Below are 22,866 nucleotides of genomic sequence, written 5' to 3'. Positions count from 1 at the left end.
GGAAGGAGAGCATACTTGAATCTTGAGAGCTCACAGCATTTGTCACACCTGCATTTAATTTAATACCTAGTACTTTCTTGAGACATTTGCTTTCAGAGGTATTTTATTCCTATTTGTGGTTTTGATGGATTTTCAGCTTTTCCCATCCATTACTGAAAATGGGAATTAACCTTGAGTTTGAAGATTCATAGTTTGGTCATTACAATACCCACTGCTTAGAGATCAGTCTTATGTGAGCAAGTGAATGCAGCTCCCTGCATCTCAATTCATGACAGTGTTTTCCTTCACCTGTCACCACTGATTATTTGTTTCTTGCCAAAATAGGTTGATTGACATGTGCCCTATCTGCTTTCTCCTTCCGATATAAGGCCTGAATTCATAAAGTCACAGAAAAAACCTCGAAGATCATCAAGTCCAATCAGCAACCCATCCCTACCATGCACATTAATTCATGTCCCTCAGTGGCACATCTCCCTTTGCTAGAAAGTATCCAGGGACAGTCCCCTTCCTACACAGCCTGCTCCAATACCCCACCGCTCTTTCAGAGAATAAATTTTTCCTAATATCCAACCTGCAATTGATGGTAGCTTTCATGAGATTTAGGCTTTATTAGTGCCCTCTGCTTTGTGATGCTGGCTACTCTTTCAGCCTTTCCTGGGTGATTTGCTGTACTATGACCACAAGGAGATAAAGAACTGTGGTTAGATCACTCAGTGCCATCTGGATCCTTCCATAAAAAGAACCATAGAACTGGATAAAAATACATCCTCTAACTTCTGTCCTTAACAGTCTGCTCTAAGGAATCTGATATTTCTCCCTACTCACCAATACCATCTGATGCCCATCATGCCAGAAGATCAGAGAGGATGAAGGGAACTCATCTATTCAAAATTTCCAAAGTCCAGCAAAAGATCAAGGCCACCTGGGAGAGAGGGAGAGACAACAAAGCTTTCTTGTGGCCCAGCATGGTGAGCTCTAACTGGATGGTAGTATCTAAAAATGGAGCTGTTCCCCCGGTTGGGAAGAAAGAATAGAATGGAATAGAATAAAATCACTAAGGTTGGAAAGGACCTCTAAGTTCATCTAGTCCAACTGTCCACCTACCACCAAAATTGCTCACTAAACCATGTCCCTTAGTACCACATCTGCATGATTCTTGAACAGCTCCAGAATCAGTGATTCCACCACCTTCCTGGGCAGTGCCCATTGCCCAACCACTTCTCTTTTTGAGAAGAATTCTTTCATAATATCCAACTTGAACATCCCCTGGCACAACTTGAGGCTGCGTCACCACTGGAGCAGCCTCCCATGCACTGACAGACCAGATGCAGCCAAGGCAGAGCCATTGCAGCAGGCCGCCCGCTGCTGTCAGCCCCAATTTAAAAAATTAAAAAGGCAAAAACTTATGGCAGCACTTAGGAAGTCCCAGGTTATTTGCTTGGTGTATTAAGAGACCTGCGTGTCAGATTTTATATCGTTGTGAGCACCAGAAGCATATTTAATGTGCTGCACACAAAGCAGTGATATTCTGTATTTAATAAATGTGTGTATGACTGTGAGTATTGATGTACGGCACTCGATGGTGCGAGGCACAGCCTTTTTTTGCAAATGAGGCCACCTGTTCCTCCTTTCCTGATTTGACAGGTTTTAGTCTCTTCACTGCAAGTGGGCGGACAGTTGGATTTGATTTACTGGATACTTTTCTCCGGTGTGATTGCAGCATAATTATATCGATAATCAGCTCCATTTGTGGTCAAAATGTTTTCCGGCACACATGCACACACACACACACACACACACATTCTGGATCATAAAAAATTATAAAAATGTCCCATTTTTTGTTCAGAATGGTTAGAGAACATGATAAATATAGATTGATTTTTAAGAGCACGTAGTTGTTACTCAATCGACCAAGTGTGTGTGGTACACGACAAAATTCACAGTTACGCTTTGCAGGTATTTTGTCATATAAATGATCCTTGTTAGAGAAGTGGGGAAAAAAATAGATAATTGATTTCTTTTTTTTTTTTTTTTTTCATGTTTTGAATCACAGGTTCACCTGAAAAATGGGAAGGAGAATAAAGTTCGGAGAGGGGAGGGACATGCTACATGGGCAGAGTGTAAAAATTTTCCACCGAAAGACTAAGCAAAAATAATTCTGCAGCAAATAGTTTCTCACTCATATGAGAACAAATTCTTCTGTTTCTTTAGACTTTGGTTGCTCTTGTTATTCTTGAACTTCAAAAAAGTAAAAGGGAGGTTCCGTTCAAAACACAGTTTCATTTTTAGTATCATTTAAAATATATATTTTTTAATTTTTATATATAAGCTCTTTTTTTGTCTTCTTTATAAAGGCTGTGTTTGATACATCCATGGATTATCAACTGACCAAATATTTTATTTTACCGTGCAAAAATTGTTCTGATCACTTTGTCTAGCTTTGAAATAGACATAGCAGCTTGCCATCAATGTTCGTGCAATGTGTGTTTTTCAAGTATACATAAAGATGATGTGAGTGCTTAATGGATTAAAAATCATGTGGAATTAGGAGTGGCCTTTCAGTACCTAAAGGAGGGCTTTAAGGAAGAAGGGGACAGACTCTTTAGCAAGGTTTGTTTTGACAGGACAAGGAGAAATGGTTTCAAACAAAAAGAGAGGAGAGGTGGTAGAAACCCCGTTCCTGAACACACTCAAGGTCAGGCTGGATGGCACTCTGAGCTCCTGACCAGAGGTGTCCCTGTTAATGGCAGGGAGTTGGACTAAATGACATTCAAGAGTTCTTTCCAACTCAAATGATTCTGTGATTCCTTGTGCATTATCCTTAGCACAATCCTTAGCATTGGTCCAACACTTCTGAACCTTCAGCAACACTGGTGCAAAACTTCTTGGCACATGTATTGCAACTTCATCAGGACTGAAGGTTTCTCTGGGATTATAATATTCCTCTGTCTGCCCACTCCTCTAAGTGCTCATTGCTGTGAAGCATCCCGTGCCCTCCCATTGCTTTAAGGTGGCCAAGATGTGCTGAGCTGTGCACACGGTGCCAGAGGTTTCCCTTCTGTTGGCCTCTCCCAATGCTTGGTGTGATGCACGCTGGCCTGAGGGACTGTCTGTGACAGCACTGAGAAAAAAAGGAGTCTCTAAACCTGAATTAATCATTGTAGCAAAGGCTCCCTCTGCCTTCAGCTCTGCAGTTCTCTCCATGAGGAAGCGCTGGGGGGAAGGGAATGGGGAGATTTTCTCACCAAAAATTCTGCATGAGTCTCCTTGGCTTGCTCCCACAGCCCAGCAGATCAGGAGCCAAGGGAAATTGCCATGGCCTTGGGGTTTTTCTCAAGCTGAAAAGAGTGACCTAGCTTAGAAATGAACAGAAGGAAGTAAGAAGGGAAGCACTGGGAAGAGCTCCTGACCACCCCCAGGACACTTCATGTGAGAAGCAGGACTAAGACAGTTGGCTAAAGTGGAAATTTTAATTTTAATTGAAAGTTGGCTGTTCTAGAATTCTAGTTTTGCCTTTATTTTCTTCCTCTCAAAGATAATTGTATGCTGTGCATTGCAGTACACCGGCAAACACCACTGATAATTACAGATCTGACATCTGTAATTAATGTCCTAACTGGTTTCATCCTGCATGTGATACTACCCAACGTGTGACAGAGGGCTAATTCATCAGAGCAGCAGGAAAGCTGGTCCCATTATTTACATACAGGAGAGGGCAAGCGATTGCTGGAGAGAAAGGGCAGAAAGGGAACTTGGCAGGGAGAAGTCCCTACTGTCTTGCTCAGATGTGATCTTAGAAATGACAGGCATCATTAATAAAATAAAAACAGCCATTTATTATTGATTTTCTTGCAATTGTGTATTCCTAAATAGCCCAAGTGAATATACATATATATATAATTTGGTTTGCATTGTGCGTTTTTGTTTGTTGTTTGTTTTCAGTGGGTTTTGTGGGTTTTTTTTTGCAAGCAGAAAGGTAAAAAAAAAAAGAAAATTCATTTCAGCTCAAAAAGGTTTCTTTTCCTATCTGCAAAGAAAATTCCTCAAGAACTTAAAAGCATCTTTAAATAAAATGCATTATGAAAGGCAGCGGTTCAAATAAGCTCAACATTTGTTACGTATAAAATTCCAGAAGCTGCTTGCAGAGACAGATTTGTCTGACTCGAGGTCACATTGTCAGTGGTGAGGGAACCGAAATTCATCAAAGTCTAGTTATAAGTCAAGCCTTCAATTAGTGTTTTGTTATCCTAAAGAGAAAGGAGAATGCTAGTAAGGCTGGAAAGTATTCAGTGTGTGCATGAATCTGCGTGTATTTACGTGGATATTTAATGAGAGTAGGTCTTTATCTTTAAAATTCATATTTGAGCAGAGATTTAACTAGACCTTTGCCTTCCTCATGCTGTGAGAAAGGAGTGTGAAAGGGCTTTATTGGTGAGACATGTGCATTCAAAGTGGAGCGTGGCATTTAAAATCCCTTGGGAACCTTGTTTGATCGTTTTCTCCCTGATAATGTTTGCGTTGCTCTTCTGTGGCTTTCTTGTTGTTTCCTCACTTTGACTGTCATTTCATCTACTCACCAAAGAGTATTTTTTATCTATTTATTTTTATGAATTTGCTCCAGAGGATTTGTTTATTAAGATAATTGGACCAGAGAACAAAAGAGCAGGAGATTTCCCCTCTAGACAACTGAACTTTAGTTAAATGGAATTATGGAAAGGAACAGACTTCTTTCTGGTTTTTGTTTTTGTGAGCTGGAGGTGGGCATTGTTTGGTGGGCATCACCTAGTGGGTGGCAACCAGCCCACAGCCGGCGGTTGGAACTAGGTGATCTTTGATGTCCCCTCCATCTAAGTCATTCTGATTCTGTGATCGTTTCTTGCCTTCATCAGCCTTGTTTCTGCATGTGCCCCCCTTTCTGGTGCACCACAACTGATGCACTACAGTAACAGCCCAAAAGTGAATCCTCTGCTCTGGGTGGAGACACATGGACATTGACAGTGGTAGAGCTGCAAAGATGCCACGATGTCTCCTTTGATCACAGCAGCAATAGATGAATGACATAAAGGGGGATAACTTTAACCCATCCACCTACGAACATGCATTCATCATTGGTGACTGGGTATGACCAAGGCAGATCTCATAGCCTTGGACAGCAGCATTTTGTACAAACAAGGGCAGATCTCCTTGAGAAGCAGCTCACTGCCCTCATCTCCTTTGTTTTGGTTTCTCACCAAGTACACCGAGTTCAAAATCTCTCAGCTGTCATTCTAAGCTGTGCTGCAAAGTGGACTTCTACTTGCCTGGGAGATGTCCTTCCCCTTTGCTGTCACAGATGCTTTTTTCTGAAGGGAGGCAGCTGCCAAGCAGATATCACAAATGCCTGGGAGAGCCCCTGAGTGCCCTTCTCAGGAGCCTTCTGCTGCTGGAAATTACCCCAGAGCGGATGAGAACCAGCCTCAGCTTTTCAGAACTACACTGGTTTATTTTGCTTTCTCTCACTTTCAGACACTCACAACACACTTAGATTCAACATTTATTTTTACACATACGTAAATCACTGGCATACACCAAACCCTGCTCTTTTCACCACTGGCTCTGTGTCAATTTTATTCTTCATTCACCTTTTAAAGATGAAAGCTATATGTATTTTTAATCTGACAAATTCTTTTGTTTGGAGGAAAGGCAGAGATGTCATCATGATTTCTATTTTTTGCGGTTTGCTTAGGGAGCACTCTGCTGGGCTTTCCACTTACATCTCATTAGCAAGTCCTATTGGGTAAGCTTTGTTCCTGTGGACACAACACCCAGTAGCGTTTTGAATGCATTAAACTTGCGTCTCCCAGTACAGCTTCATCTAACAACAAACCCATCTTCAAGCCGTGGGGCCGCTCTGCAAAACAAATTAAAGAAAGTGAGATGCATCTGTGGAAGGCGAATTAAGATTTGGGGAAAGGACTGGCAAGGAGACAGCAAAGCTGGGAGCATAGCTCATAGGTTTCTGCAATGCTGCTGTAGAGCTGCTGACTACTTAAGGTTGTCTTCATAGTCATGTTGACAGAGTTCCAACGTCAATCTTCTGTAGCAAGAAATAGATTCCATCAAAAATAAAATTCTTTGCTGATAAATTAAACCAGATTTTCAAGAGGTTTTGGCAAATATATATGAGGACTTTCATACATCACTGTTACGTTAGCTAGAAGGTGTGATTTTTTTTTTTTCCCTCATGCTCTTAAGTGGCAGAGCTGGGCTAGCAAAAATTCAAATATAGACCAAGCTTAAGCATGCAAGTTGTATTTTACCATTACTCCTCAAGCTGTGAGTATGGCATATTCAAGATCACTTCACTTCCACAAGCAGCAGATGAAATGAAACATCCATTAACTTTTCATGCACAGAAAGGGTAATAGTGGCTGCAGAAAGGAGCTGACAATTTATTTGAATACCAGTCATTGCAGCATGGTTACAGCAGAGTTAGGAGTGTGCTGCAGCCAGCAGTCTTTAGAGTGGGAATTTTGCCTCTCTGTATGCATCAACCTTTTCTGTAGGCTTATGAAATGCATCAAGAAATGATCTCACGATTGTTTCTAGGGTCAGGTCCTCAAGCATGAAATGTCTTTCCCCCAAGCTACCACTGCTTCTCTTCTGGAGCTATGCTCTCCCATGTGCTAATTGGAAATGGTTAAATTCTTAATCCTGAATGACCACCACATTTTTCCTTTGTTTTTGAAGGTCACCACTCAAGAAGATACTGTCATGTATTTGAATTCAACCAGGTGATTATTATTATATTTTGGTGGAAATAATAATACTTTCCATCCTAAAAGTGAGCCTTATACTTTATTGCTGTATCGTATTCCATACCGATGTCAGACGCATATGGTAGATATGCTTCTGGTGGAGCCAGAAGCTTAATCTTAATTGCATAGCTCTCTTAGTATGAGTTACTTGTGTGTCTCAAGTCAGGCAAAGCCCATTCTGAGTGCTTCTAGAGCATTCTCCAGACTGCAGGGTCTGCTCACAAGAATTTTCTATTACTCTCCTTCATCTGCCCTTGCAACAGCCCAAGTTTTCCCATGCCCCCCTCTACACCCCAGGCTGGGAGTTGCTCTCCCTGCAAGTTTGCCATCCTCTCCTCCTTCAAAATCCCTTCTCAGCTCGCACTGCTGCTGGGAAGCTCATCTGCTCTGACCCATCCTTGAAGGGAAAAAAAGCAAGGGAAGGGAAAGGAGACAAAGCGGAGCTATGTATTGTGTGATCACTGGGAGTCCTGGGGCTTTTTGCCTCTGCTTGATTCTTGTCTCCCTTTGCTGGAAGACGCTCTGGGCAGGGACTCAGTCTCCATCCCAGCAGGCAGGCTCACAGTGACAGAAATCCAAATTCTAAATGGCATCCTGTCTCTGGAGGGACTCCCAAGGTTTTCCCATTGCCAAATTCACTGCAGCCTTAACTCCTGGTGAAGGAGCTCATTCCAGGCAAGCACAAAGACAAGACGCAGAGCAATCCAGCTTTAAACAGCCATGCTATTATAGCAGCTGCTCTGCATCATTTCAAATAAAATGTACTTTAAAAATACGTAAGTATTAACAAAAAAAAAAAGCTGCTTCAGTGATTTGTTGGAGAAAGATTAATTAAACTTTGGATATAAGGAAAAAGGTTTTTACAATAGAGGTAGTGAGGCACTGGCACAGGTTGCTCAGAGAGGTGGTAGATGCCCCATCCCTAGAGACACTCAAAGTTAGACTGGAAGGGGCTCTGTAGGAGCTGTAGGTGTCCCCGTTCATTGCAGGGAGTTGGACTGGATGACATTTAGGTGTCTCTTCCAACTCAAACAATTTTTTGATTCTAAACATCATGAAAAGGCAAAATAAGTTTGCACTCAAATTCAACTTGTGAAGATATTAACCAGTCAAAGGGAAAAGTTACATGAACAGATCCCCATTTGGTCTCTGTTACAGGAACTTGAGCAGGAGGGAGGTCTGCAGGCTGCCTCATGATGGGGAGCTGTGGGTGGCGTTGGCCAAGAGTCTCTGCTACTGTTGGGCATTGGTTGTACATGGACTGTGCTGGGCAGTCAGGGTGCAAATACTTCCCAGTTAGGACTGTCATCACGCATTCACAGGGTGCCAAGCAAGAAGGCCCTGAGTTATTCTGTTTCTGGGCACGCAATAGGAAAAACTAATGATGTCCTGAGTTAATGCATGAAGATTTGGTGTTACAGGTGATGTGAAAAGAGAATATAGCTATGAGGCCCTACTCGTATATTTTTTACATCTGCAAGAAGCCCTAGGCTGCAGCTGAAAAACAGCCACTTGTGTTAAAAAGAAAAAAAATACGATATAGCTATTTTTATAGCACATTGTTGTTTTGGACAGGATATGAAGAATATTAAATCTGATTGAAAATATAACAACAGCAGAGGTGGGAAGGATGCAATTATTCAAATTGTAGCTTGGCCAGGATGCCTAAATACCTGGGATAAAGTGCCACCAGGCTGTCGATTCCCTTCAGTGTCCAGGACACATATCCAGCAGCCCATCCAGAGATGGCACCTCCTCCACTGAAGGACTGCAATATACTTTCCATTTCACTTAACAGTCTCCTTCTCCAAAGTTGTCTAAGCCCCAACTTATTACTTTGCAACAGCTCCCCAGAACTGTGTGGCTGGAAGAATCGATGACATCCTTAAATTCACATGACATATATGAGTTCTAAAGCCTCTTTAGTTCCATGGGATGGGAACATATAGTCTTTAAACAGCTAATTCTCACTAGATTCTGCTCCTGGTGGTGCTATTCATGTAAACTGGCTCTTCCTGAGAGAGGAAGGGTTTGCAAGAGTAAGCGGACAAACCTGTTTCTGGGTAAAAGAAATCTTTCTTTTTTCCTTTTTCACTAGAAGCAATTCATGGTTCTATATCTGAAAGCTGCTTTTTATTGAACATATAATTACTACAATCCAGAAATGGTCTCCAAAGCGCCACAAAGTTGCACTTAAAATATATGTTAATCTTTACAACACATATGGCCTTCTTGTTTCCTGCGTTTAAAATTCCTTCCACTCATAAGAATTGTTTTTTATTTACACCTCTGTGAAAACAGAATCAATTCCTCTATACGCACTATTGCATATTCTTTGGAGAGAATATATTGATTGAAAAGCATTCTACCAGTCTTATTAATCTCAAGCAGTATTGACTATGTACAGTTGTATGTACCAGTTGTACATGTGGAAAACTCACAAAATAACAATATCAATAATATTCTGCAACAGAAACAATCATTTTATAAATAATGAATGTGCCATATTGAATTCTACTGATATTTGGGGCACTTTTTTACTTTTACAGGCTCTGTGTCCAACTTTGTTGACACCAATATAAATAAAAAATAAATCTGTTGCATTCAATGCAGTTACATTCGTGCTAGAGCCAAATATGAGAGTCTTAGAGCAGTCGTTTGTCAAATGAGAAAGTAGGACATAGCATAAGTACCATCTGTGGAGGGTGATTCATAAGACAAGAATGCAGCATAATCAGTTAAATAAATACTACCCTTGTGCTTTGTACTCTAAATGGACCTTACTCCAGCACAAATCATAATGCAAGGTCAAAGCAATTGCAGTGGTGTGTAGAATTTGCTATTCTGATTCTTAGAACTATGAGGAATTAACTCGCTTTAAGCTGGAGCAAAGCCAGAGGCGTGCATCTATTCTTCTCCGCATTCAACAGGAGCTTAATTTTTGCCTGGAGGGACATAGAGCAAGTCTTAACAAATCAGCTGAACTCAAGCTGTGAGTTTTTGAGACAAGACATCAGCCAGCTGTGCCTTGGTCATGCTGGGTCAAGACATGGCTGTAGTGGGAGAGGTTGGCTCCCTGTGTATGGCCAACGGCACAGTTACCCCTGATGCAGGATGAACAGAGATGGTCTAAAAAGACTCCTGTGTAAACAGAGCTTAAACCTGGCCCAAGCTCTTGGAACAAACCTGCCTTGGTTTGTTAGGTGCGTGGGTTAGTGGATGCTTCTTGCAGGAGTGTCCCAGGTCCAGAGGTGAAGGCAGAGGTGAAGGGACTGCAGCAGCAAAGGTGCAGAGTGAAGGCACCTCCAGACCTCAGATCTGCAGCTTGGAGCCTGCTGGGGGAGGATGTGACCACAGAACATACTCAGGCCAGGAGGGGAGGGGAAAGAACAAAGGCAGTGCTTGATTGCTATGTGGTGAATGAAGATTGTGACTTAAGGGCAAATACGTTATACCCATGTTCCCTTCTTTCTGCCAGACTTGGATTTTCTAAGGCGTCTGCTTTTTGTGATCTCAATTTAGGAGGAGAAAGCTGTGCTTTTGGTAATTGTGATTCAGCAGAGTTGTGATATCCTTCAAAAACAGAAACTAAAGCAATAAATACCTCAGCAATGAGCAAGTCCTTTAAACAATTGCTTTAAAAGGTGTGAGACTGGTATATTGAAAGGCACCATGTACTTTTTTTTCCCCCTCGCTTTATTATTATTTGAATCATCATAAGCCCTAAAGGTCACTACCAAGATTAACATTCAGCATCACCAAACTGTAGTGAAGCAAAGACCCTGTTCAAGAGGGGTTCAAAATGTCAAGTAATGGGAATAGAAAAAGGACCTGTGGGGCTGTGATTGTCTGAGGGTTACAACGTGAGTGAGCAGCAAACCGAGGAAGAGACCCGGCGTCCTGCAGCTGAGAGCTGTGATTTTTCTTCCAGATTGCACAGCCTTTCTGTTATCTTTTCAGATCAGTTTTGTTGCCCTTTAGCTATCATCACCCTCAGACCCAACACCATTTCTGACTGCGGTGGCCTTGTGCCAGAAGAAAGCGCTCTCTAGTTATTAGCATCAGAGGAATTTCTGAAGATGCAGTGCTTTAGTTTAGCACCCCTGAGTTTCAAGTCCTTCTTTAGCAGGGCCTTGGTTGGGGTGTGCCACTTTGGACCAACTCCCTCCTCATTTTTATGTGGCTAATCACGGCTGGAATGACTCATGCTCATACGTGCAAGCAGGGCTGGGAACCATTGGATCTCCCTCTGAATTTCTAGAACTCTTTGTTCCTGCTTGTTCCAACAATAACAAAGGAAAGGCCTTTCTTTGGTGGCATTTTGGCTTTCTGCTGCAGTGAATCATGGAGAGGTATGTAATAACGAGAGGAAACTTTTCAAAACTCATTGGCACTGGAAGGAGGCAAGTGTTTAATTTAACCCAGCTTGCTTACATTTTCCCCTCTCTTTTACAGTTCCATTTGTAAAACATAACGTAAATTACTGACATAGTCTTAAATGTGCAAAGAGGACGAGCTGTTAGAAACTGCATTGGATATTGAATTCTACATCTACTAAAATGCAAAATACTAAACCAGATTCCAGTATTCAGGCACTGTCTGAAGGACAAAGGATGTTAAAAACATTACAAATGAGCTAGCTTAATTTTTCAGTTTGTGATGGATTAGCTTTAACATGCATTTTAATTTGTAGTTGGATTTTATCAGCTGTAGACAAAGTTTGATAATCTCTTCTTGTTTAATTAACACAATCCTCTTAGGAGAGAGAAATGCACAGACAATAATAATTCTGTACATTTTATGACAATTTCACACTGACAACCTGAAATATCTTTCTTTAAGACATACCTATGTGGGATACTTACAGAAATCTTTGCCTTCTCTGCTCGTAGTGGATGTCTGTGTGAATATGAGGGAAAAGAGAAAGGGAGCTCACATTATAAAGTGTTACCTCTGCGAAAAGAGCCAAGAGAATGTGTAAACAGACTGCATAAATAGCAGCCCGTTCCTTAGAAACCAGCAGGCACACCCTTATAGACTCAGCTCTGTTACGCTCTTAAAATGTGAAGCGACTCATCCCCAGTGTGGCTTTACTCTGCCTTTTCCCCATCATCATGCCATGGATGAGATCTGAATTCATCGCTTATTTCCCTCAGTGTTGGCTGTCTCTGCACAGGGGCTGTCTTTTTGCTGCTGGTACAAAGGGAAGAAACTTCCTTGCCTTTGTGAAAGTTCCGGCCACTAGCTCCATCCTTTCTGCATTGCCAGCATAGGCATGAGTTCATGGTTGGACTTGATGATCTTACTGGTCTTTCCAACCTTAATGATTCTATGATTCTATGACTGATTCTCTTCTTTGACGTGCTGGGGGAGATGAGTCACTTCCAGAGTAGGAGCACCCAAAAGATCCATTTTGGTGCAAGAACAGCATTGTTTCAAAGTTGAATATCAGCAAATTACCTTCAGCTTCTGGAAACACAGGCCATGTGTCGTATACACACACACATGTTCAGCCATAGAAACCTGACATAAATATTTCAGTGCATATTTTACACTGCAAGGTTTTTAGGTCAGGCTTTAAGAGGATTGAATATATTTTTTTCCCGCTTCTGTTTTCCTTTGACTCTGCTTTTAGAAATCAAAATCTTCCTCTTTGATTCCTGCAAGCCCTAATGGCAAGTTAATTTTGTTGTGATAACTTGGGCTGTGCCTTTGGATCACATCAGAATACACTTTTATTGCCGTTCCATCCCCAGCCCCAGGAGGCTGCTCTCTCTCGGGCTGTTGTCCATCCTGCCCTGCAGTTTCCAGGCTGGAAATGGAGAGCTCTGCTCAAGAGAGGGGTCATTCTGGGCCATGGCTTCAGTTTGCTCATCCTGATCTTTTGGTGGAGCAACTGTGCTGGCAACATTTGTGCTGGTTTATGTCCTCTGCAATCAAATTTTGATTAAAACTCATATTTATTGGGCACCATCTGAGTGTTCCTCAATTTATGACAAACCCTTGATAAACCAGCACTGAGTGAACCAAACCGTGCTTTCACCTGGCTCGCAGTCTGCCCTGATCAGGAGCAATCTCCTTGATTTGACCCACTCTGAATGCCATATTTGTGATCATGAAAATCCCAAAGCCTCCTTAAAAAGTTTCAGTGTTCCGCTACGTTCGAATATTCGAGATTGCAAGTGATGCAAAGCACGAGGGCTGCTCGGTGCTGACGTGTTCCCCTTAGGGAGCTGGGCTCTTAATGGGGTGTAGAGCTGCTGCTGGACTGGGGAGAGGCGTGGGGGCATCCAGCCATGGAGCTGCCTCCATCCTCCGCCGCGAAGCTGAATGCCCTGCGTCCTTGTGAGTGCAGCGCTGGAAATACTGCAAGGAATGCTCTTGATTAATTAGCTGTTAAAGCTTGGTTCCTCGATATTGTCTGATTCACACTGATGCATCTGCCTTCTGTTCTCCAGAATTTTACCTTTGAAGTAACTTCTTTGAAAAGTCATACTCTGTGTACTGAGGCTCGGTGGACTGGGATCGCACTCCTTCACTTCCTCACGTCTCCTGATTATTCTTCTCTGAATCAAAATATGCATATATTGTTGCATTCCTTTGCTTAATCTCAGCAGGAAACTTCACTTTAAAGCACCATCAGGTAATTACCACCCAACCCTTCCAACGGCAGCGTTTCTGACATGGGACACGGCTTCCCGCATGTCAATATCCAGATCAAACAGCACTGAGGTATTGTTTCATCTTCTGGCAATGCTTGAGCTACTCCTGCATCAGGATGATGCCTGAAGAAAGAGCTCTCCCTGTGTTTGGAGACCCCAGAGCAGAATTTATCACTCAGAGCAGTGATTTATCACTATCCACAGGGGATAAGGGGCCAAGGGAGGGTTCCCCCTGTAGAGTTCCCAAAGAAGGGTTTGGAGCCCAGGATGGAGCTTTACAGATAGTAGCAAGTGTCCTCACTTTTATTTGGGTAGAACAGTTTATTCATCTCCTGTATATACTGAGCAAGAGTTTATTCCCTGTCTTTATTCCTCTGTATTCCACTGCTTTCCTGCTTTGTGCAATAATGATGTGTTAAGACTCCCTGAGCTGTTTTTAGGCAGACCTTGCTGTTGGTTTACCTGTTTTACTGCTGGCTGTGGTTGGCAAAAGGAGTTAAGGGCTTCATTTGTAGAAGTGTTGTGATCCTGTGTGCAAGCTAGATAGAAAACCCAAGAATTCTGCTCACAGTGAATCACATCCTGTCTTTTCCCATCAGCAAATATTATTACTATTATTATTATTATTATTAATCAAATGTTAGGACTATCAAGCAGTGATTTGCAGTGCAAGCATTAGGAGGCACAACTGAGCTCAGCTGAGTTGATCCAGCAGAGGCAATGTGTGCATGCTAATGATTTCCTTTCCTTTCCTTTCCTTTCCTTTCCTTTCCTTTCCTTTCCTTTCCTTTCCTTTCCTTTCCTTTCCTTTCCTTTCCTTTCCTTTCCTTTCCTTTCCTTTCCTTTCCTTTCCTTTCCTTTCCTTTCCTTTCCTTTCCTTTCCTTTCCTTTCCTTTCCTTTCCTTTCCTTTCCTTTCCTTTCCTTTCCTTTCCTTTCCTTTCCTTTCCTTTCCTTTCGTCCTGATATGCTTTGAAAGATAGATTAATGTTCTTTTACCTGTTATCTGATGAATACCTTACATCCTCCATTAGGAACTCACCCACTTCCCAAAACTATTGCACACATCACTCACTAGGAATGGTTAGAAATGTGCTGGTGCAGGGAACTGTAGTCTTCAGAGCTGTGGATTATTTGATAATAGGAATTCTTTCCTTTTCACGCCTATGTGTGCAGCTACAACAGTGTTTATATTCAGCTGATCAGCTTCAGTTGAAATATTTCTGGTATAAGTAAGAATTCACACAAAAGTAGTTGCACATCTTGTGTTGTTTTTTTTTTTATCAGCACTCATATAGGAGGCTGTGTCTTTTACTAGTGTAAATAAAGGGAATGATTGATGCTCCCTTGACATTTAGGGGCTGTCTTAAATGCAGTGCTAACATTTTCTCAACACAGCAACTTTTCTGAGAGGCATTTTATTTTGCACAACAAAAACGGGTTTTCTGCCTTGCCTTGCACACCCTCCCATCTCCATGGGCACTGTAACAGCCTTCCCCAGGAGGAACAGCCAACAGCAGCAGCTGCAGCTTTCAGACACAGCCGTGATAGAGAACCCAGTCTACACCATTCATAATAAAGATTTCTCTTTTTATGGATGGTAAATTGTAAGAAACAACCACATGGGGACAGCTGTGGGGTCCATCCCATCCATTACCTGCTCCAGCAGCAGCCAGCACCAGGTGATGCCGAGAGCCCTCCAGATGTGTACTGCTGTAGCACATCTCCAAGGAGCTGTTCTTCCCCATCATCCTCATGGTCTGATAGCAGTTACTGGTTTGTCAGAGGCAAACCACTGAGCTTTGCCCTGTGCTGTGGTTCCCTATGCAGAAATGCAGGAGTAAGGGTTGCAAGCAGGTTGGCCCTCATGTTGACCACTAAATGCTGGGCTGCTTTACATGTCCTGATATGCCACTGGGCTGCCAAGTCACAGACATTGCCAAGATTAATGCAGGATGCATGCTTTTAGCAGCAAAGTCTTGCCCTACCTGTCTTTGCTTTCACATCCACACTCAGAAAATGAAGATAAGAATCCTCAATTCCCTCTGGACAGAACAGTGAGAGGTGTTTATGTGTCAAGTCTAGGGAACACAGAATGGTAAATATTTATTATAATGTTGCTAGGGAGGAAGGAGGCAGACTGGAGGTGGTGACAGGAGTAAAGTGCTGCTTCAAGTCCACCTAATGAATGCCAAAGTCTGCAGGCTCTTCCTGCAGAAACATATTGCACTAGGGAGATGATGGCTGGAGACACATTGTCTAGGAATGTCCTTCTAAATGTTTTGTTGATGATGGTGCATCAAATGGCCAACCCTATCCAGTGGGATGTAGCAAAGCGCTACTGCAAGGCTTGTATTTTCCTAAGGATTTTTTCTTGGATTTCTGCTGTGAATGCATCCCAACAGTGCCCACATATCCATGTGCTGTGGGAAAGTCCTCCCAGGGCCTCCCAGTCATGGAGCCACCAGGAATGGGATCTGCCACAGGTAGTGCTGTGCTGCTGCTGGGAATGCCGAACCATCCCAGCCAGAGCTCTTTAGTGCCAAGGAGGGTTTGCACAAAGGTTTTAAATGGCATTATATCCAATACACTTTCAAATTAAGTATAAATTAAAAAAAAAAAAAAAGTCAGAGCAGGATGATGTAAGTGGCCAGTAGTCTACTACCAGTTTTAGAGTGCAGTATTTCTGACAGTAAATGTAGGTTTCTCCATGGACAAAAGATCTTGTGATTTATTGAGCCATTTATTAATTAGGAGATTAAAGTAGGAGTAGCAAAAAAAAAAAAAAAAAAAAAATTAGAGTTAATTATAAATGCTGTAAAAGAGTGTAAAAAGATTCCTAATCCAGCTCACCCTTTATTCTTCCACAAAAACATTTAAAATACATTGAACTTTAAACCTGCTAAATCCTCTTCAGCAAAAAGACCTTAAACATACATAGAGGCTGTTATGGCCTTTCTTAGTCAGGTCAGAACTGTGCAAAATACAATTTAAGCACTAAAATCTGTCTGCATCTCAGTTGCACTCCTCCTCCTCTGCCATGCCTGAACTGTGCTCCTCACTGAGACCTTCCCATCCTGGTGCCTGCAGTTCTTCCACCCATTCTCCTTGACATATCCTCTGTGATTCACATCTCTTTCTCTTTGCTCCTTAAGGGCCAGCTCCCTGCCCTCACGTCATTGTTAGAAGGCTGTGTGGTTCCTGATACCTATCCCTCCAACATCTTCACTTTTGTGAAACAAGAAAATCCGATTCTTATCTTTTGCTAAGAGTTTTGTTCCTATTTCCCACAGGAATTTTTTTTTTTAGCAGCTTAATAGCCACAAGCTCTCTCTTTGCACTTGATAATCCCTTTGATCTTCTTCACTCATTGCTCGGCAGAGTGCCATAAAGATGGTACTACCTTTAATCTTTTTTGCCATTGATCAGTAATATTTCTGTCCGCTGCTCCTCTGTGATTCGTTTGCTGAAATTTCCACTGCATTTCCTCTGCGTGTTCTTGGAGGAAGTGTCATAACAAGGGAAGGGCTTCAGGAGAAGATCACAGTTGTTGGAATGAGCACTGTTCGAGGAGAAAGGTTATGCCCAGTAGTAACAATATCACAGGTGTCACGTATACGTGCTGTGGGGTTTTTTTCTAAGAAAACATTGTCTGATCTGTCTGTAAATGGCTTGAGGATGAAGTTACATCCTATTACAAGACAAATACGATGTTTACAGGAGCGAATCATAACAAATTCAACTAGAGATCCAAGAGCACCTTGCTTTCCTTCTTCATGAAGTTGGTCATTGCCCAGAGCAGATCAGCTGATGATGTGCCAGGCGATAACAAGGGATGCAAAGTAAAACCCAACCTTTCTTCCACATTATCATTGCCAACAGCATCAGCAATAATAATAATAATTAAAAAAAAAAAAAAAAAAGCACTGAAGAAAGTGAGCCCAGCATGATTCAGAGCTTCACAAAAGGTAGGCACCAGATCAAGGAGGAATGCCTTGCATATCTTCATTATCCTGGATATAATTACGCTTCACTATGATTGTGCCTCACCCACTGCATTTTGCATACAGATTTTTAATCAACTGCACTGTGAGGATGGTAGGGAGAAGAGAGAGAAGATTCGGTTTTGCCCATCTTAAGTATCTGGAATCTGCAAAAGTGATTCAAATGAGTCAGAATTCTGAATGCTCTAAGGAACAACCACAGTTACAGACTTTTATGAGACTGAGATTGCAATGCAGAAGTGGGACAAATGATTTTATGTTAATCTGATAATTGTTAAAAAAGGATAGAGCATGAGGTGGTGCATTCAGCTCACGGTATGCTGTGCTCTGTAGGAAATGGAAGAGGGTCTCCAAGACCTCATTTAAACTAATAAAATAAAGAACTTTTGGCTTGTTTGAATTCCAAGCAAGTAAGAGCCATTTGCATGACTGAAGGTCTTGCATTCCCCTAGGAAGGAGTCTCTTCCCTGAAGCCTTGTGTTTGGACTTATTTTGTAACCAGCAGCAAAGCCGCCTTTCTCTACCCGCTCAGTGGCTTCTCGTGCTGACGTGCCAGTTAGTGATGTATAGCAGAGTGTCATCTGCACAGAGAGAAATTCTGCTCTCCACTCCCTTTGCATTTATACCTTGTATCTGTGAGTTATTGCATATTTTCCTGGCCAAGGTCTTGATTGCCTGAGAAAAGAGTAATGGATGTATGGGAAATTCCTATCCAGCTTCTCCCCAGGATCTGGAAGTTGGCTATTCAAAACATCCACCCATTTCATGCAGAAGAGAAGTAAGGACAATGCTTAATACACTACATAAATTCACTTCTTAATCCCAGACAATTCAGTTCTATAAGGCAGTGAAGCCCTCTTACTCCCAACCTTCTTCTCAGGATAATTACCACTGCTGTCACTTCTGTCACCTTCATACCTGGAGCTCCAGCCACGGGCACTTCATAACTGGTATCTTCTATAAATGAGACATACTTTATCTAAAAGGAAAGGTGAGGGGGATCTGCCAAGATCGCACAACTCAGTAGGGCTAAAACTTGAAATTTGCTGGGTCCCAGTGCAGCACCCTCTTCTTCCAGATAATGGTGATAGGATAATAGGCAATTGATTCAAGTTGCACCAGGGGAGGTTCATGTTGAGTGTTAGGAAGAATTTCTTCTCTGGAAGAGTGGTGAGGCGCAGGCAGAGGCTGCCCATGGAGGTGGGGGAGTCACTGACCCAGGAGGTATTCAAGAAAAGTGAAGATGTGGCACTGAGGGACATGGTTAGTGGGAACAATGGGGATGGGCTGGGTTGGACTTGGTGATTTCGAAGTCTTTTCCAGTCTTAATGATTCTGTGATTCCATGATCAGGAAGGGGCAGAAGTAGAGGTGATGCAGGAGCAACTCTGTACTTCTGTATGTTCCTCAGCTTGGAAAAAAAACGAGGGGTTTTCAGAGAGACCAAGATCCCAGCTGAAAAGTGCAGAGTTACAGACCAGAGCTGGGGTGGTGAAGGCCATCCGTCTGCCCACAGCCCACTGGATCACTGTCAGCCCCGCTGTGCTGCCCACCCTGGCAGGCAGAGGCACGATCGACTGTTCAGCAAAGCTGCAGGGTTCACTTTTAGCATCATTTGCTGTTTCTTGAATTATTTACTGCAATTATGCTGCTGATCCACAGACGCATTGCTGCTGTGCATCATATCCAGATGTCTGCTAAAGCACTCCCAGGGCCAGATCCTAATTTTAGCTCCATCTGCAAAATATTCTCCTCTGGACTGGAGCCCTCTTTCTGTTTGTGTTGAACTCTGCAGCTAAGCAGACTGCTGCTTTGCAGAGCTAAATTTTGTTCCTCTAACAAAGGGATCAGTGAAGAGCCAGGTTTTACCTGTGCAAGTTGAAAACAAGGCAGGCTTCCTCAGCGCATCCCCAAAAAACACAGGAGCCGGAGGGCTGAAGGCAGGGCAGAGACAAGGGGAAAGCTCCTTTGCACTGAGGACATTCAGGTTATAAACAACTCACAAATGCCCAGATAAATCCAAACCTTCTCTGGCATGCATTGGGTGGTTACTTTGCCTCATCCTTGCCCTGTGTGGGGGGAAAAGTCCTGAAAGTGCAAGTCCTAACCAAGCCTTTGGGAGCACACGGGAGCTGCAGATAGTCTTTACAGTGCAGAAAGTTTGGGTCACCTTGTGGCCATCTATTACAGGGCAGAAACCTGAAATTTTAATGGTCAGAGCAGTGGTACTCACAAAAGCTAAAACATAGAATCACAGAACTGTTTAGTTGGAAAGGACTTTTAAAGGTCATCCTGTCCAACTCCCTTGCTATGAACACAGACAGTAAAGCCAAGTCAGGTGCTCAGAGCCCGGTCCAGCCTGACCTTAAAAGTCTCCAGGGATGGAGCATGCACCACCTCTCTGAGTAACCCATGCCAATGCCTTATCATAAAAAGCTTTTTCCTTATCTCCAATCTAAATCTCCTCCCTTTTAGTTTGACGCTATTTCTCCTTGTCCTATTTACAACAGATTGTGCTAAAGAGCCTGTCCCTTTCTTACTTAAAGCCCCTTTAGACACTGAAAGGAACATCACCAGGACAGGCTGTAATCAAAATGAACTAAGCACGCTTAAAAAGATGCATCTGCTTAGAGGTAACCATTGGTGGTTTACCAGGAACTGGGACCAGGAGCTTTGTGCTGGTTATGGCCACTCTGTGGGATGGAGCCACCTCCAGGAAAAGTGACCACCAGAAAACTGGATTTATTGGGGCAGTTGTGAGTTGGTTACAACGTGGTTTTGATTTTTATTTCTCTGTTTTTCTGAAAAAAAATTAAGCTCATGGGCCAATTCTTACAGTGGGAAGGAAAGGAATAAATACCACAAAATTCACAAAGAACGAGAGATGGGAAACCCATCCTGCTCCTCTTTGATTCCCAAATGAAGCAACTGATGTGTGACAAAGCTGTGCCTGTAGGAGCACACCAGGTTTTCCTGGCATGAAGCAGTTTTGGCGTCAGGCTCACATCTCTATTTATTGCTGGCGTTATTATTGACACCGGTAGCAGTTTTATGTATACAACACTTCCCAGCTGAGCTGTCGGGGCCCCGTGCAACTTGTTTTCAGAGCAATGCAGGATACTTAACAACATGGGATTCAAATCCATGCTGCCTGTAAAAGGTATAATTATGATATGGTGTGTTTATTAATAATAAAAGTTGTGGTGGGGAGCTTTCTGGCTGAACTGCTGTGAGAAACGGGATGCTTCCTTCATCTCTCAGCGGGCCTTCCCATCGCAGGCAGCAATGCTCTAATTAACTTTTGTCAAGTGGTTCATTGAATCTAGCAAAATGGAGCGATCCAGAGGTGCCTACAGATCTGTCAGCTGCTACCTGAAAAATGGCTTTCTGTTCTGCACACGGAAGGGCTTGGGAAACACTTGCTAATGATCAGTTTTCTAAATGCAGCGTGTCCTGGGACAACAGAGGGAAGGAACTGATGGATAACTTGGGGAAATGGAGCAAAACCCAAGACTGCCAGGATTCATAAATAAAAGAAACAGAGGGGAGGAAGGAAAAAAAGGAAAATCTTCCCCATATTGCAAGGCCCTGCGTGCCCGAATAAGGGACACATCATAGAATCACAGCATGGATCAGGTTAGAGGGGACCTTAAAACCGATCCAGTCCAACCCCCTGCCATGGGCTTTTCGGATCACCATCAGCCTGGCTTTGAATGCCTCCAGGGAGGCCAGCTTCTCTGGACAACCAAGGGTAGGAATAGTTTCTCATAAGATGGGGGATAATAATGAATTTCAGCAACTGAATATTTAGTTTCCATTTGAGGAAGGCTAAAAAAGCAGCATTACAGCTTTCCAGGAGTCTGCATGCATGTGTAAAACCAAAAACCCTCCATCTGAATCGTAAATTCTTATAATCTCTCTGCTCTCACAAATCCAGAGGTTTTAATACAAGAAGAGACTGTTAAGATCATTTTCTTCACCTCAGAGAAGGATCTGAAGGGAACTGATTTCCACCTGAGGGTCCTGCATGGCACCCCCATCGCAGATGCAGAGCTCCCCCAGTACTGGGATGTTGCTCTCCAGCCAAATGCTCAGTATATATCCAACACCAAATCAGAAACCAGAAACTCAGCATTTCTGCCCTGAGACTCAGCCTGTGTCCTCAGAGCCTCCATTTTTGGGTCCAGACCAACCCCAGCACCTGTGGTTGCTTCCCTACACCTCACCCTGGAGCGTTCCTGCTTGCCTTTCTGTAATGCATCACCACTTCTTTATGAATAAGGTCAGATTTTAGCTCTTCTCTGTATGAACCCCAAATCTGCCCTTTTCCAGGAAAGTGAGATCTCAGTAAACCCTGTTTCCATGCAAAGGAAAATTTCTGTATCATTGCATGCAAATACATTTTATGTATTCGTAGCCATCTAGCTGTCTATGCATGCACATCTATGTGTATATATATATACTGAAAAAGAAAATCTGCATTTCTTTGCATCCGTGCATATATGGATATGAAATGTAGATCCTCTTTCAGCTCTCAATCTTGTTATTAGCTCCACAAAATACATCCGTAAAAGTATATGAAATACTGCATAATTTCTAGTGCTGAATACTTCCAACTTCATTTCAAGCCGGGAATCTGGGCTACAATGCAGAAGTTCATGAGATCATAAAAACTGACATAAAATTGTGCCAGATAGTGAAACTACTAACTACTCCATTTACACATGCAAGAATTATAATTACAGGTTATGTAAGCTAAATTTGAATATGAATGGTTGCTTACATTTTAAACGGAGAGATGTGTAAACGCTACGTGGTCTTTAAAGATAGCCATTTGTTTTCCTAGCTTACAAACTGAAGGGGCAGATTTGGGAAGTCGCACCACCTGAAAACTTGAGCTGCTGTTGATAAAATGTAGTTTTTGCTACATAATGTATTTCTCAGTGATAACATCAGCATAGAATTGATCCACATAAAAGTAATGCAGAAGAGAGGATTTAACATTGTTGACTGTTTGGAGGATGCATGTATTATTCAATTCATAGAATCAGAGAACAGTTTGGGTTGGAAGGGACATCAAAGATTATCTAGTTCCAAGCCAGTGCCATGGGCAGGGTTGCCACTCACCAGATCGAGCACTGGATCAGAGCCACATTCAGCCTGGCCTTGACTGTTGGACAGTGTATATCTTGGAACAGGTCTTTCTGAGTCAAGGTGCTTTTTTTTTGTTTAATTTAAACCTAAGTCTCTGAACTATATTTCAAGAATCCTTGACGACTTTTGAACTATGTTGCCTCGTGGAATCATAATATTAATTTATACCAACCTGTGTTGTTTCTAAATTTGCAATTCATCATTCAACTCTGAATAAATCATCCCGTTTTTTAAATGTAAAAAAGCTTTTTG

General features: G+C 42.5%; 2 long non-coding RNA genes across 13 annotated transcripts in view; one reads left to right on the top strand and one right to left on the bottom strand.

Moving 5' to 3' along the window:
• Positions 1-3,816: 3,816 nt before the first annotated feature.
• On the bottom strand, positions 3,817-11,778 carry LOC146543504 (uncharacterized). Its single transcript, XR_014886209.1, has 2 exons — positions 11,663-11,778; positions 3,817-5,890 (listed from the first exon to the last, which is right to left on the bottom strand). It is a non-coding gene; the product is annotated as an uncharacterized LOC146543504 (long non-coding RNA).
• The window catches only part of LOC104913048 (uncharacterized), a 59,809-nt gene continuing 47,470 nt past the window's right edge, over positions 10,528-22,866 (top strand). For 2 of the 12 annotated variants that reach the window (XR_014886206.1, XR_014886200.1), the window contains exon 1: positions 10,529-11,149. This is a non-coding gene — a long non-coding RNA (uncharacterized LOC104913048). Of the gene's footprint in view, positions 11,150-13,255; positions 13,441-22,866 lie in introns of all 12 variants that reach the window. The other 10 variants (XR_014886208.1, XR_014886201.1, XR_014886202.1 and 7 more) reach the window with 7 other exon arrangements.

This window comes from Meleagris gallopavo, chromosome 13, assembly GCF_905368555.1.
Source record: "Meleagris gallopavo chromosome 13, MGAL_WU_HG_1.1, whole genome shotgun sequence".
Classification (NCBI taxonomy): Eukaryota; Metazoa; Chordata; class Aves; order Galliformes; family Phasianidae; genus Meleagris; species Meleagris gallopavo.
Note: the sequence above shows the minus strand (reverse complement) of the source record. Positions and strands in the feature narration are given on the sequence as shown.